General features: G+C 42.5%; 1 protein-coding gene across 2 annotated transcripts in view; it reads right to left on the bottom strand.

Annotated features, from left to right (window-relative positions):
* The window catches only part of LOC115174743 (nuclear receptor coactivator 1), a 104,070-nt gene that overhangs the window by 59,206 nt on the left and 27,605 nt on the right, over positions 1 to 17,259 (bottom strand). The window contains exon 1 of one of the 2 annotated variants that reach the window (XM_029733564.1): positions 13,761 to 14,301. The exons of the other annotated variant lie outside the window; for it this stretch is intronic. The gene's annotated coding sequence lies outside the window, so the exon portion shown is untranslated. Of the gene's footprint in view, positions 1 to 13,760; positions 14,302 to 17,259 lie in introns of those variants that run through there. 2 annotated transcript variants of the gene reach the window in all.

The raw sequence follows: 17,259 nt of genomic DNA, 5'->3' as shown, positions 1-17,259 counted from the left end.
ACTGAAACCCTTAACAAAGAGTTGCAGTCTGTTTTGGAATGGGTGGCCAGTAATAAACTGGTCCCGAACATCTCTAAAACTAAGAGCACTGTATTTGGTACAAATCATTCCTTAAGTGCTAGACCTCAGGTGAATCTGGTAATGAATGGTATGGCTGTTGAACAAGTTGAGGAGACTAAATTATTTGGCGTTACTGTCATGGTCAAACGGTCATGGTCAAAACATATAGATTCAATGGTTGCAAAGATGGGGAGAGGTCTAGCCGTAATAAAGAGATGCTCTGCTTTTTTGACACCACACTCCAAAAAGCAAGTTCTGCAGGCTCTAGTTTTGTCTAATCTTGATTATTGTCCAGTCATGTGGTCCAGTGCAGCTAGGAAAGACTTAGTCAAGCCTTAGTCAAGTGTTGAAAATCCAAAATTGTTTGCATAGTCAACTTACACCCAGCTCTGACACACACACTTATCCCAACAGACATGCCACCAGGGGTCTTTTCACAATCCCCAAATCCAGAACAAATTCAAGAAAATGTACAGTATTATATAGAGCCCTTATTGCATGGAACTTCCTTCCATCTCATATTGCTCAAATAAACAGCAAACCTGGTTTCAAATAACAGATAAAGCAACACCTCGCGTCAAAGCGCCTCTCCCCTATTTGACCTAGACAGTTTGTGTGTATACATTGATATGTTGGCTACGTGTGCCTTTTTAAAATGTATGTAGTTCTGTCTTTGAGCTGTTCTTTATAATGATGTTCTATATTATGTAATTCTGTATTATGTTTCATGTTTTGTGTGGAGCCCAGGAAGAGTAGCTGCTACTTTTGCAACAGCTAATGGGGGATCCTAATAAAAAAACAATACCTATTGGTAGAGGGTTAAAAAAAATTAAAAAGCAGACATTGAATATCCCTTTGAGCATGGTTAAGTTTTTATTACATTTTTGGATTGTGTATCAATACACCAAGTGACTAAAAAGATACAGGCCTAACTCAGTTGCCGGAGAGGAAGGAAACCACTGAGAATGGATCAACAACATTGCAGTTACTCCACAAAGCTAACCTAAATAACAGAGTGAAAAGAAGGAAGCCTGTACAGAAAAAACATATTCCAAAACATGCATTTTGTTTGCAATACTACACTAAAGTAAAGCTGCAAAAAATGTGGCAAAGAAATTAACTTTTTGTCCTGAATACAAAGCGTTACGTTTGGGGCAAATCCAACACATCACATCACTGAGTACCACTCTTCATATTTTCAAGTATGGCGGTGGCTGCATCATGTTATGGGTATGCTTGTCATCAGCAAGACCTGGGAGTTTAATAGGATAAAAAGAAACAGAATAGAGCTAAGCAAAGGCAAAATCAGAAAGGAGAACATGATTCATTTCTGAACTGAGCACAAGCCTGGCACATACACACATCATTGGTATGGCCAGTGTCAACAGCAGCTAGTGCTCTGGTGTATAGTTCAGTGTGCTGCATTCCTGACGGGGGGCCACTGTGACGGGCCACTGTGACTGGCGTTATTCAGGACATCTCAGACCAAGACTCGCCCCCCGTGTCCCCTCCACCACCACCCTCTCCCAGCTCACTCAAGCTTTGATCCAAAGGCACCGAAACAAGCCGCTATTGTCACAGCACAGAAACCCAGGGCAGCCGTGCAGCGCGCAGGACGGCCCTAATCCCCACTAGCCTCATTTGCAGCATTTCACCTCGAATCAGAGCCTCCAACATAGGCCAAAATAGCAGCCCCTTACAATTCAACCCAGGCTGGAAAGGTAATACCTTATAAACAGTCCAGCAAACAACAACACAAACACCTCAGAAGTCAAAACACCAACACCATAGACAGGACAAAACAAGACTGCAGCTACCTTAGACACATGCCAAACACTGCATGCACACACACACAAACAATAGCGTCAACAGCGACAGAAGCTTGACATCTCACCCTCTGAAATTGCCCTACAGTCCATCCTGCCTTTAGGACAATTTTTATTTTACTTGGCAAGTCAGTTCAGAACAAATTCTTATTTACAATGACGGCCTACCCCGGCCAAACCTTGACCCGGGCGATGCTGGGCCAATTGTGTGCCGCCCAATGGGACTCCCAATCACGGCCGGTTGTGATACAGCCTGGAATTCAACCAGGGTCTGTAGTGACGCCTCTGGTGCATTAGACCGTGGCGCCACTCGGGAGCAAAGGCCCTAGATGGGCCTTTCCATATTAATGTATGAGACTTATACAAACACTGAGATTTTGGTGCCACTAGTCAATGAGATGATTCTGTTGTGCTCATTAAATAATGGTGGACATGTTTACTGTGGTTGGTTCTCACACACACACAATGGTCTGCTCAACTTAATGAACCAGATTCTCCAACACAAGCCCCAAGGCCAGCTAAAAACGTTTTACACTGAAGCCGAGCATTGAAGCCACATAACAATGGTTTCCAGATATTATAGAAATCTACACTGAAATTAGCATTTCATGTGCAGGCAGCTATATTAGAATCAGCCCAGTCCGCTGCAGCTCATTATTTTATTTAACCTTCATTTAACTAGCCACAGCGCAGAGGTTTGAAGACATCTCTGTCTTCTTGCCTACAGTACTGTATCCCTGTGAAGTGTTCCTGCCTACAGTACTGTATCTCTATTCTGCGTTCCTACCTACAGTACTGCTTCGGTGCCTACATGCATCCAACTCACTGAGTCCATTAGCAGCATGCTCTCTCAGCCAAGGTAAATAATGAATGGCAGTGCCAGTCAATGATGTGATCTACAAACAAATAATGATTATCACTATGAAAACAATCACCCAGGACTAACACCCATGAGGCAAATCATGAATCAGCTGTGATGTATGTCACTTTCATTTTCACATTCATGCCAGGTTCAGCCGTTCCAGCTCTATTGTGTATTTATGACTAGTGTAAATTGTGTCAAATAATTCTGCATTAGCTGCCATTAATACTATGTAATGTCACCTTATTATTGAATTTAAAATAAACCATTCCCTCTCTCTCTGATTCTAGATCTGTGGTTTGGGGAAAAGTTCTGTTCAGGCTCAGCTTTGCTCCTGTCCCCTCTAGCATGGCTAGTTATCTGGGACTGTGATAGCTGCTGTCCGGGTTTGGAATGTGGGTGGGTTGCTCAGGATGGTCCTTGAAGGACGACAGTCAGCAACACCTTTACACTGCACTGCACTAGGCTAGGCCTCATCATGGCTTGGTCTCGCTCACCTATAGATGCGGCAGAGGTCAATGGAATTCGACCCAAACAATTGAAATGCCATGGAAACATGGAAACGTGTGGGGGAAAGATCCCGAATCTCCTCATTGCCCCCCAGCAAAAAACAACTGACTTCCACCACCGATTTCTGTATGCTAGCTATGCAACCAGCTTATACAGTGAGGGAAAAAAGTATTTGATCCCCTGCTGTTTTTGTACGTTTGCCCACTGACAAAGAAATGATCAGTCTATAATTTTAATGGTAGGTTTATTTGAACAGTGAGAGACAGAATAACATTCTCATAATCATTGCAACTCCACGAGGTGAGATCTTGCATGGAGACCCAGGCCGATGGAGATTGACAGTTCTTTTGTGTTTCTTCCATTTGCGAATAATCGCACCAACTGTTGTCACCTTCTCACCAAGCTGCTTGGCGATGGTCTTGTAGCCCATTCCAGCCTTGTGTAGGTCTACAATCTTGTCCCTGACATCCTTGGAGAGCTCTTTGGTCTTGGCCATGGTGGAGAGTTTGGAATCTGATTGATTCATTGCTTCTGTGGACAGGTGTCTTTTATACAGGTAACAAGCTGAGATTAGGAGCACTCCCTTTAAGAGTGTGCTCCTAATCTCAGCTCGTTACCTGTATAAAAGACACCTGGGAGCCAGAAATCTTTCTGATTGAGAGGGGGTAAAATACTTATTTCCTTCATTAAAATGCAAATCAATTTATAACATTTTTTACATGCGTTTTTCTGGATTTTTTTGTTGTTATTCTGTCTCTCACTTTTCAAATAAACCTACCATTAAAATTATAGACTGATCATTTCTTTGTCAGTGGGCAAATGTACAAAATCAGCAGGGGATTAAATACTTTTTCCCCCTCACTGTATGATTGGGAGTTAGCATTTTGCAGTCACTTCTTCTAAATCTGAAAAGGAACAACTAAGTGTTATGCAGTGAAAACAGCCAAATATATCCAAATGTGGCAATTATTAACAACAGCCTGCCATAAAATGACCAGTATTCAGTCCTGCTTGACTAACAGTGTTCTGGTACTATGCTTGAATTGCTTATTCATCTCAACAAAAACAAAATCACACATTGCTGTTGGGAATCCATTACTACATTTTTCATAGGTTTACTCTGTTTAACCCCAGAGGTGGAGGGTCAGGGTCTCTACTAAAGGAAGACTGACAGTCCTAGCTCCCTCATAAACACAATCCCATATTGAACTCACTGACTGAACTGAAAACAGGCAAATATAGGTGAGGGCCGAGGCAAATATACTGTTCTGTATGTAAACAGCCACACAGGCTACAACAACATATTATTTTCACAATGGAGAGCAACCATGTAGACTGGACTTGGGACGCACGAACACACAAACACATAGCTAAGCAATCTACGAAAAGGTATTAATGGGTGATTATGTTTAAATAAAAACATAAAAGTGAGATCCAGACAGTTAGGACTTTGTTGGCCTATATAACGTGGGCCTATACATTTGTGAAATCCTGATAATCTGATACTAAGGTGCAATTTAGCTAAAGTTATCTTGCTGGCTAGCTAGCCATTTAGCATAATTATTTTTAACCACACTTAAAGGATAAATGTATCCAAAATCCATAAACTCCCAAGTGATCCCATACATTAAAACCGCCCTCTCCCTCCCTGTAGTGCTGTACTGAAACAGCTGTAAAAAAAAACTGGTCACGTGACTCATGACGTTGCTGTATGCAGGCCTCGCTCTGCTCCGTTGCCAGTGAAATAATAATTCAGTGTGGACAAATGTGATGTTTTATTGAAAGTGTTCGGCCGAATTACCTATTAACTATCGGTTTAGAATTAACTATGGGTTTAGAGTCAGGAAATGTGTACTTTTCCACATCAAACATTTGCGATTATTTTATATAATTATTTTTTGTAGCCGACTGCCACAGCAGCGGAGATGGGTAACAACTGCAGATGTGCACTTGTGGGAATCCCTGCGATGTAGAAACTTCACAATATGCCCATATAAGGACCTTAAGGTCACAGACAAAACAAATTTGGACGGACAAGGAGCTGGTGCGAAAGTTGATAAGGGTTAGGCATATCGCAAGTAAAGTGAGTTACGCGAAGTGGATAAAGAGTTGGCAGCAAGAGCAAGCTGGTGTTCGGTCCCTATCTGCACTTTATACAGGAAAGCAAGGGAAGAAGGCACCAAATTTTACAGTTTTCCGATAAAAGATACGAGAGACGAAGATGGTTTGTAACAATTTGAAATAGTAAATACGATGTACACTACCGGCCAAAAGTTTTAGAACACCTACTCATTCAGGGGTTTTTATTTATTAATTTTTTTACTATTTTCTACATTGTAGAATAACAGTGAAGACATCAAAACTATGAAATAACACATAAGGAATCATGAAGTATCCAAAACACTGTTAAACAAATCAAAATATATTTTTTATTTGAGATTCTTCAAATAGCCACCCTTCGCCTTGATGACAGCTTTGCACACTCTTAGCATTCTCTCAACCAGCTTCATGAGGTAGTCACCAGGAAAGTATTTTATTAACACGTGTGCCTTGTTAAAAGTTAATTTGTGGAATTACTTTCCTTCTTAATGCGTTTGAACCAATCAGTTGCGTTGTGACAAGGTAAGGGGGTATACCGAAGATAGCCCTATTTGGTAAAATACCTAGTCCATATTATGGCAAGGACAGATCAAATAAGCAAAGAGAAACAACCAGAGGGTTGGACTCGAGTCACATGACTTGGACTCGAGTCACAAATATGATGACTTGCAACTCGACTTTAACACCAATGACTCGTGACTTGACTTGGACTTGAGCTTTATGACTCGACCTGACTTGATACCCTCCCCAAGCCCAAATATAAAAAATGTTGCTATTAAAAAAAAGTGTGCAGCGCATCAACTCTTCATTTAACGGATTACAGTTTGAATCGGACAGCAGCCAATCAAATTGTGCCAGCTGAGAAGAAGTTGTGTGTGGCAGTCCACAGGAACGTCGGCGGGTGAATTCAGATGGAGCCCTTGGAAAGATGATACCCCCCCAAAAAAATGTGGATATAAAGATGACGCTGTATCAACAAAAAACGGATTGCAACTTGCAAAACATGCGGGAAGAAAATTACAGACAGAGGCGCAACAATTTCCAACTTTGTTCGACATTTGAAGCTGCACAAAGAATGGTAAGTCATGGCTAATATAGCCGACAGCTATATATTTTATTACTTTACTAGCGTAGGCTAACGTAACGTTAAAACAATGAGCCTCCACACAGTCAGTCAGTGCGGGAACATGATCACTGCACCCAAGATTGAGCTACAACAGGCTAGGCAGTTGGTAGCCTAAATCCTGCCTGATGTTATTGCTGTTCCTAAAACCATTGACATACGTTAGCCTACTGTAACCACACAGAGAGAGTGTGTGTGTGTGTGTTAAGGTTGGGCGATTGTGTACAAGCATACATCGCCTGATTGCGCCCCATAGCGATCCTCGATAGACGATCACTATGGGGGGGGGTATTTCTCATGGCTACCCATGTATTTCAACGGAAATATAACATTTATTTGGAAAGTAAAAAATATAGATATTTTTAAAAGCATTCATGATATGCATAAATGTAATATACTAACTTACTCTTGTTAAAAATATGAAATGGCATTACATTTGGTGAAGAGCACATTATGACTTGTTTAGGACTCGAAACTCAAAGTTTAGGACTTGAGACTTGTCTTGATACTTGACGGTCTTGACTTGAGACTTGACTCGGACTTGCCTGTCTTGACTTGGGACTTGAGTGCTAAGACTTGAGACTTACTTGTGACTTGTAAAACAATGACTTGGCCCACCTCTGGAAATGACAATCCATCATTACTTTAAGACATGAAGGTCATTCAATACGGAAAATGTCATGAACTCTGAACATTTCTTCAAGTACAGTCGCAAAAACTATCAAGTACTAAGATGAAACTCTCATGAGGTCCGCCACAGGAAAGGAAGACCCAGAGTTACCTCTGCTGCAGAGTGTTCATTAGAGTTCATTAGAGTTACCAGCCTCAAATTGCTGACCAAATAAATGCTTCACAGAGTTCAAGTAACAGACAAAGGTCAACTGTTCAGAGGAGACTGCATGAACCAGGCCTTCATGGTCAAATTTCTGCAAAGAAACCACAACTAAAAGGACACCAATAAGAAGTGACTTGCTTGGGCCAAGAAACACGAGCAATGGACATTAGACCGGTGGAAATCTGTCCTTCAGTCTGATTAGTCCAAATGTGAGATTTTTGGTTCCAACATCCGTGTCTTTGAGAGACACGGTGTGGGTGAACAGATGATCTCCGCATGTGTGGTTCCCACCGTAAAGCATGGAGGAGGTGGTGTGATGGTGCATTGCTGGTGACACCGTCTGTGATTTTTAGAATTCAAGGCATACTTAACCAGCATAGCTACCACAGCATTCTGCAGCGATACACCATCCCATCTGGTTTGGTCTTAGTGGGACTATCATTTGTTTTTCAACAGGTCAATGACTCAACACACCTCCAGGCTGTGTAAGGGCCATTTGACCAAGGAGAGTGATGGAGTGCTGCATCAGATGACCTGGCCTCCACAATCACCCGACCTCAACCCAGTTGAGATGGTTTGGGATGAGTTGGACCGCAGAGTGAAGGAAAAACAGCCAACAAGTGCTCAGCATATGTGGGAAATTCAAGACTGTTGGAAAAGCATTTCAAGTGAAGCTGGTTGACAGAATGCCAAGAGTGTACAAATCTGTCAAGGCAAAGGGTAGCTATTTGAAGAAACTCAAATGTAAAATATATTTTGATTTGTTTAACACTTTTTTGGTTACCACATGATTCCATTTGTTATTTCATAGTTTCAATGTCTTCATTATTATTCTACAATGTAGAAAATAGTAAAAAATAAAGAAAAACCCTTGAATGAGTAGGTATTCTAAAACTTTTGACCGGTAGTGTAAATACTCCTGAAGCTGCGTGTAGCAAATGCTTCAGTAACAAAAGCACTTTTGAAAAGACAAAGCGAACATGCGGAGGTATTTAACCTGATCCTTGAAGTTCCCGGCGTTCTTGTGTTATTGCCATTCCACCATATCATGTAGACATATAGGCCTAGGGTCTCTACAGGTTAGCATATCTGCCTTATGTATTTATGAAAAAGGGGGTTGGAGAGACAATACTTTTACCTTACATTGCAGAATAGAATAAAATTGAAAGTGTTATCGCATTCTGCTCGCTTTCTTTCATAAAATCAGGTTTGTGTCTCCAATTCCTTTTTTGAGAGACGGAAAAATGTTTCAAGGACACCGGAGTTTGTGTGGGCTGCAAAATCCCCATGGTCGCAAAAGAAAACAAACTGTTTCACATCATCATTACGTTCCTCCATTTCTGTGTAGTCATGTATTAGAATTCTCTGCAGCAAAAACTTCCCTCATCTGTCGGCACTGGAGCGACATTGCCACAACTGCACCACCAGTCTGTGTTGATCCTGGGGATGGGTTGTGGCTGTGGCCCAGCTGCTGCAGCAGCTAGAGCAGCGGTGACCATTTGAAGCTCAATATGCCTAAATTCTTCGTACGAATACTCAGGCTCAAAATTAATATTGTTAGATGACACCATTGTCAACAGACAAATTTGTAGGTTGTTGTTTGCTTTGTATAACTAATGTTTACCGCTGTCTTCACTTCACTGCTGAAAAAATACGAGCGTGACGTGCCGTTACTAAATAGGGATTCCTCCAAGTGCACATGCGCAGTTGTTACCAATCTCCGCTGCTGTGGCAGTCGGCTACATAAAATAATTATGTTACCAGTCAAAAATTTGGACACACCTACTCATTCAAGGGTTTTTCTTAATTTTTTACTATTATTATCTACATTGTAGAATAATAGTTAAGACATCAAAACTATGAAATAACACATGGAATCATGTAACCAAAAAAGTGTCAAACAAATCAAAATATATTTTAGTAGCCACCCTTTGCCTTCATGACAGCTTTGCACACTCTTGGTATTTTCTGAACCAGCTTCACCTGGAATGCTTTTCCAACAGTCTTGATGGAGTTCCCACATATGCTGAGCACTTGTTGGCTGCTTTTCCTTCACTCTGCGGTCCAACTCAACCCAAACCATCTCAATTGGGTTGAGGTCGGGTGATTGTGGAGGCCAGGTCATCTGTTGCAGCGCTCCATCACTCTCCTTCTTGGTCAAATGGCCCTTACACAGCCTGGAGGTATGTTGGGTCATTGTCCTGTTGAAAAACAAATGATAGTCCCACTAAGCCTAAACCAGATGGGATGGCGTTTTGCTGCAGAATGCTGTGGTACACATGCTGGTTAAGTGTGCCTTGAATTCTAAATAAATAAAAGACAGTGTCACCAGCAAAGCACCCCCACACCTCCTCATGCTTCACGGTGGGAACCTCACATGTGGAGATTATCAGTTCACCAACACTGCGTCTCACAAAGACACGGATGTTGGAACCAAAAACCAAAAATTTGGACTCATCAGACCAAAGGATCAGTCTAACGTTCATTGCTCGTGTTTCTTGACCCAAGGAGGTGTCTTTTTCTTATTTGTGTCCTTGACTAGTGGTTTCTTTGCATGAAGGTCTGATTCAAATCAAATGTTATTTGTCGAATATAACAGGTATAATAGACCTTACAGTGAAATGCTTACTTACAAGCCCTTAACACTTATTTTTCTTAAAACTGCATTGTTGGTTAAGTAAAAAATAAGAAATAAAAGTAACAAAATAATTAAAGAGCAGCAGTAAATAACAATAGTGAGACTATATACAGAGGGTACCGGTACAGAGTCAATGTGCGGGGGCACCGATTAGTCGGGGTAATTAAGGTAATATGTACATGTAGGTAGAGTTAAAGTGACTATGCATAGATATTACACAGAGAGTAGCAGCAGCGTAAAAGAGGAGGGGAGCGATGCAAATAGTCTGGGTAGCCATTTGATTAGCTGTTCACACAATCTCCTCTGAACAGTTGATGTTGAGATGTGTCTATTACTTGAACTGTGAAGCATTTATTTGGGCTGCAATTTCTAAGGCTGCTAACTCTAATGAACACATCCACTGCAGCAGAGGTAACTCTGGGTCTTCCTTTCCTGTGGTCGGTCCTCATGAGAGCCAGTTTCATCATAGTGCTTGATGGTTTTTGCGACTGCACTTGAAGAAACTTTCAAAGTTCTTAACATTTTCCGTATTGACTGACCTTCATGTCTTAAAGGAATGATGGACTGTCGTTTCTCTTTAATTATTTGAGCTGTTCTTGCCATAATATGGACTTTTACCAAATAGGGCAATCTTCTGTATAACAACCCTACCTTGTCACAACACAAATGATTGGCACAAATGTATTTCGAAAGAAAGAAATTTCACAAATTAAGTTAACAAGGCACACCTGTTAATTGAAATGCATTCCAGATGACTGCCTCACGAAGCTGGTTGAAAGAATGCCAAGCGTGTGCAAAGCTGTCATCAAGGCAAACAAACGGTGGCTACTTTGAAGAATCTCAAATATAAAATATATTTAGATTTGTTTAACACGGTTTTGGTTACTACATGATTCCATATGTGTTATTTCATAGTTTTGATGTCTTCACAATTATTCTACAATGTAGAAAATAGTAAAAATAAAGAAAAACCCTGGAATGAGTAGGTGTGTCCAAACTTTTGACTGGTACTGTACATAAAATAATTACAAATATTTCAGTGAAAAAGTGCATATTTCCTGACTCAAAACCGATAGCTGTTTTTGTTAAGTGCTAACTTAGCCAATACGCTTTCAATAAAACAATGAATTTGTCCACACTTCGCTGATTTCTGAATGCTTAATTCACTGGCAACAGAGCAGAGCGAGGCCTGCATCCAGCAACGTCACGAGTCACGTGACCCCTTTTCAAACTATCAGTTACAGTAATGATCCCATGTTCAAGCACTTCCAGGTTTGTGGCTTTGCCACCACTTCTCTCTCGGCATCATTTCCCATGGGCCTTTCTCTCTTCCACTGGGTTCCATGTCTGCTTTCCCCAAACCCGCCTATCGCCCACTGTTTGTTTTTGGTAACTGTCCCTTGCCATCGCCACAACAGGCCCTAACACGGAACCCAAACCGGCTGCGCGCATGCGCCATCTTGCATAAATGTATTTTGTCCCCCCACACCAAATGCGATCACGACACACAGGTTAAAATATCAAAACAAACTCTGAACCAAGGTTGAGATAGATGGTATACAGCTACGGACGAATTTACCATTGAACTACCACAAAGGTTTTGACTTAGGTTTTGAAGCCAGAGGATAAGTCGGATTTCACTGTTAATTTTACACACATTTCTTTTTTTTCTTTTTTTACACCGTTTCAGTTAATAAAACGGACCACTGTTTATTTTTCTGAAAGTACTGATGCTTGTATGCATTGTATGTGTGCTTACTGTGACTGTCACCCCCTGATAGTGGCTACTAGCTACTTCCAAAGCCGTTGTGAAACAATAGTGCTTGGCAAGCGAGAGCGTGGGACACTGTGTCCCGGTGTTGTTGCTGTTCGTGCTCTCCCCATTAGTAGACTATCACGGTGACATCGAGATGGTTACAAATATTAGTTATTTTTCGTGTAGGCTACATTAAATAAAATCCTGATAAATGCCAGTGACACCGTGATACAGGTTCCTAGTGGGAAGCACAACGCTGCACTGTTCATTCGCACCGGCTTGCCTTGTCGTCGCGTTTACAGAGGGCAGAAACGTTAACTAAGTGACATGTCACCGGACATCCATATAAACACTAAAGTAGCTGTCATCACATATTAATGGGGAAACCAGTTAGTTAAAAGTATATTTGTAGTCATCGCCTAGGGACTCTAGCTAGCTAACTAACTTAACTCGCTAGCTATCTGTTGCCATAACAACGAGATAATGACTTCTGTCCATAGCTGTATACCATCTAGTCATAACCCCAAAACAGCCCTTCCTGTCTGTGTATTGGTCTGCCCATACGGCCACAGCTGAAGTGCTCTCTCAGTCACACAACATAGGGCATGATGGCACCTGTCACAAACCACTAAGCTCGCATATATGTGGTTTTCTCTCACAAACACTAGGCTAGGCTGCTTTTGAATGGCTACATAAAGCCTTGTTCTTCACGTGAGTAAATTAAAATAATTTTGGACTGGTATGCAGGCTCTGTTTACTATTCATTATTTTTCTTAAGAAGACATGTCAACATGGTCTACAACTTCATAGACTATAAGCACATTTCAAGCTGTGTCCTCAAAATTTGCGGACACAGATTGAAAGGTCCTTCCAATATTCCTCCTAAATTATCCTTTTCATTCGAATTGGTTTTAACACTCCCTAATGAAATCTAAGCCACTTTCCAAATCATTTCCCCCTTGCATTACAATTTGCCATTGTCAAGTTCAGCTTCACAGCGTAAAATCCCTCTCGCAATCAATAATCGCCAGTGTGACGATGTACGTAAATCACCATGTAGCCCAAAGATATAGTCCAGTACAATAATACATAGCACTATAATAGATAGGTTAGCTGAACGTCACGAGAAACGATGTGCATGCTTCAATGGGGCAGAAGACTGAGTTGTTGTGATTCTGGATGGCCAGATAGCTACCAATAATGACAACAAAACTGCCATCGTAAGTGACTCGTTTCAGCTAGTTTCATCTTGTTCTTGATACCATGTCTTGTTTTGAGGTGTTTTGACTGATTTCACGTCAATGCTAATATGGCTAAAATTCGCTAGCTAGCTAACCAACAACTGTAACAATGTATGAGAGACAACAAGTGCTCATTTGTGCAAATGTATTTATGTTTTCAATAAACATTGGAGACAAAATATAGTTTACATGTCAATAATCTATGCCAACCAGTCTGTTTTGCACACATCGGTTTTGTTGCTAAACAACGAACCCATCTATTAGGTGCATGAGTCATAAGTATGTAATACATAGGCTAGTATGAGCTAACTGAATAACATTTAGACATCTGAATTACATGACAAGAATGCAGCCCATGTGACGCCCCTGAAACCACATGGTCAGGGGTAGAGCTGAGCACAAACTCAACATGCTGTGGAGTGGGGAAAAAAATAAAAGCTAAATCCAAGGTGGGTTTAAAGACACACACACACACACACACACACACTGGAGCAACCTTTGCAAGTCTCACAAATCCCTCTCTCCCCACCTAAAGCTCAATGCTGGCTGAGAAAAACTAAAAACACACACCTCCAATGACACTCTGCAAAACATGTAGCTGCCTACTCACTCATTCCGAAACACAAATAGCAAGAGGCCCTTTACCCCACCCCCCTACTCATTATTCAGAAAACACACACATACACACACACAAAAACAACAGACCACATACACTGTAACCTAAAGGTAAACAACCAGCTCAAGCCAAAAGTAAAGAGAGAAAGTGAGAGAAGAGAAAATAGGAGCAACCCAGTAAGAGATCCACGCACCTGAAGCCCAGCTCAGCTAAGCTCGGCCTAGCGTTGGTCTATATGTGTATGTGTGTGTGACGTAGAGGAGACCGGCAGTCAGTCAGTCGAGGAACAAGCAGGTGCCAGGCAGCAGCCTCACGGAGCGGGCTGAGAGCAAAAGAAGAAGCTGCAGTCCACGGCCAGAGCACTAACTCGTCCAACAGCATGTGCTTTGGGAGAGGCAGAACACCGCCACAAGCTCTCCATTCCACAGGCTGGCTGCTATCCCCATGTCTCCTCTCTTTAACTGAGCTCTCCAGGCCTCGCTCGTTCGCTCACACCACGGTACTCTAATCACCTCCCTCACAGACAGAACAGCAATGTATGGCAATAAGAGAGGACAGCCCACCACGGAGAGAAAAAGAGGGGGAGGTGGTTGTGAACTCAGTCCCCAAGCACTGTGAATGGAGTGAGGGAGACTGTGGCAGTGAGAGGACATTTCACAAGGAGAGACCCCTCGTGGAGGAGCCTTGGGGAGCTTAACCGCGCACACTTTAGGAACGGACTTATCCCCCATGCTTTACTGCACACAGGACTCCCCCCTCCCACTCACCCTGGCTGAAATGGTTTGCTCCATGAGAAGCTGCTCAGTCACTGTTGCCGGGTCCCTCCTCCCTGAAATATAGGACACAGCAGGAAAATGTATACGGTTTGCCTGAATGCAGTAACACAGGCCTAGCTGGGCCTGTATGGATGACTCAAAGCACCGCTTTATCTCCACTCCACTGTATCCTGAATGGTTTGCAAACAACTTGTTTCAAATTACAGCAGTAATCAAAACGGAGGCAGTTGTAGAATTAAGGCCCATCCACATACGTTGTGTGAATTTTTTAAGGGACCTCAAAACGTGGGTCAGCACTGTAAGACAGAGACACAGATCATGTCAATTTAAAATAGCAACAGTAAACACACAGAATTTCAACCATTCTGTGTATGTTTCATGCCTCATTTGGCCACGTCTCCATAGAAAGACACACTTCCCCCGGGGTGTCACGTTACCAACCTGATCCTCCTCATCGTCGCTGGAGCTGCACCCCGGTCTCTCGCGTTTGTTTCTGTCTGAAAGGCTGGATTGGGCCAGAGCCCTTCACCACCCAACAGACCCCCAGGTCTCATGTCTCCCTCTAACAGGCCCTCATTCTTCAGCTAGTCCCCCTCATTAATCAGCCTGCCTGGCTGTCACACACACACACACACAGTACCTGCTCACACTCACAGACCTGCCCTTCTTCAGACCCCACTCTGAGACATCCTAGTTCCTGATTTAAAATTAGGAGAAGTCAATTCTCCACACCACTAATATTCTCACCCGCTCTCTCTCTCTCGTACTTAAATTACTCAATGCCTGGCGTACCACAATCTCCTACTTAATGCAAGCATATGTTATTTTCCAAATCACGTAAACATTTATCTGATGATTTATGCATACATACAGAGGATGGTAACCTCATTGATTGTGTCCCCGCTTATAAATGTCTAGGCATCTGGATTGATGATAGGCTTTCCCTCAAAAAGCATGTTGATGAGTTACTTAAGAGATAAAAAGGTGCTTTATTTATAGGAATAGGACATTGCTTTCATTAAATAGCAGAAAACAAATAACTCCGTCGACATTCATTCCGGACGTAGACTATGGCGATATCGTCTATAAGAATGCAGCTGCCACTGTACTGAAGCCACTGGACGCAGTTTATCATACTGCATTACACTTTATCCCGGGCGATAGTTTCAGCACACATCACTGCATCAGAAAGTAGGCTGATCCTCTTGGAAGTCTTGTAGATCGATGCGTTCCACATTTTTTTGTTTATAGAGTCCTTTGCATAAACTACCACCGTACGCCACTTCTCTGTTAACCTACAGAAATACAAGATATCAGACACCGTCTCAGGCTAACTCTGGAGATCCCTTTGATCTCAACAGTTAGGTAAATCTGCCTTTAGCTATTTTGCACCTTGCTTGTGGAATGGTCTACAGAGTTGGCTGAAATTGGAGAAACTGGTGCCTCTGAGGCAGTTCAGCTGTGTGAGGACCTTTTTAAGGAAGAATGATTCTTATAATTCTATGTTTTTTTTTATAGTGTTTGTATTTTTTGCTTGCTTATACATTTTGTAGGCTAACTATGTACATTTAAAAAATATATATATAACTTTCCCCAGGTTGTTGTTGTAAATGGGAATGTATTCTCAGCCAACTCACCTGGTAAAATAAGGAATACAAATAATAATAATGAGTCATGGATATAGTGTCATGCTGCTCTGTGCAGCAACACGTACGCGTGTGTATGAAGGTAGCGGTGGATCGGTAAAGCATTCCCTGCGGGCTACAGCTAGGTGAGGGGTCAGACAGGTGGCAGCTAGGCCTATGTGATGGCCCCTACCTGCAGGACAGGACTAGCAACTGGGGCGGGGATGGAGACAGCCAGGGGGACAGGGAGCCCAGACTGGCCCCCTACCCTCCCTGCCCCTCCACACTCTCGCCGTTTACACCCCGATTTAGGATGTTTACCCAGAGGAGGAAATGGCCTGGTGCAGTCAGAGCTCCTCAACACTGCTACAGAACAGCAGCAGTCCTCTCCTCAAGCTCCTAGGGGTCAGGCCCAGCCCAGCATAGGATACTACAGTAGCCTGCCTGCCAGAATGTCTAGGGAACACAGACAGTTATGGCTACAGTTCTGGTTGGCTGAAGTTTATGGCCGGGTGATGCAACACATTATGCTTGGTTAAAGCTTATGGAAAATGGCACTGATTATGGCTATGGTAACAGTTGTGGCTGTGGCGTGGGCATGGGTTTGGGCTAAGGCAATGGTCATGGCGTGAATGGACACTTATGGCACCACTTAAAACTGCCGTTTTGGCTTTACATACACTTTAGGCAACAGTTTTGACCACTGTTATGGCAACAGCTAGTATGGCTAAAATATGGTAGAGCTCTGACTATTTCTAAACTTTGACAGCCCTGGTCTAAAGGTATGACTTTTTACATCACAGGATCCCTGCAGTACAGAACAAGTACATCAGTGGCACATATCCTGCATCTAAATCCACACTCACGCTGCATGATAACAAGCCAGGTATACAAGCAGCATTGCTCAGTCCCACTGACTCCCAATATTGGAATTCAGGCTTAGCTTAATGAGGAGACTGAGGAGCAGATAAGAAAGTAGCTCATCAATACAATGCTCAGATCCTTGTCAGACACCTGGTGAGCAATGAGTGTGACCCGCCTAGGTGATTAGAGTAGATCATTCTGCTGTGTTGTGAGACTCGGAGCAGTTTTGGACACACACACGCGCGCACAGAGCAGCAGGACGGGGGTGAGAAGTCACAGGTCCGAGAGGCAAATGGTGGCAGTGTGTAAGTGCACCACGTTGTGTTTGTGTGTGTGTGCGACGTCTCACACTGTTTCATTAGTGCTTTAGCCCTCAGAGAAAACACAATAATTTGGGCTGAACTAATTGGCTCTCTTAAAATTAGAT

This window comes from Salmo trutta, chromosome 35 (genome assembly GCF_901001165.1).
Source record: "Salmo trutta chromosome 35, fSalTru1.1, whole genome shotgun sequence".
NCBI classification, from domain to species: Eukaryota; Metazoa; Chordata; class Actinopteri; order Salmoniformes; family Salmonidae; genus Salmo; species Salmo trutta.
This window is presented reverse-complemented; position numbering and strand designations above follow the sequence as displayed.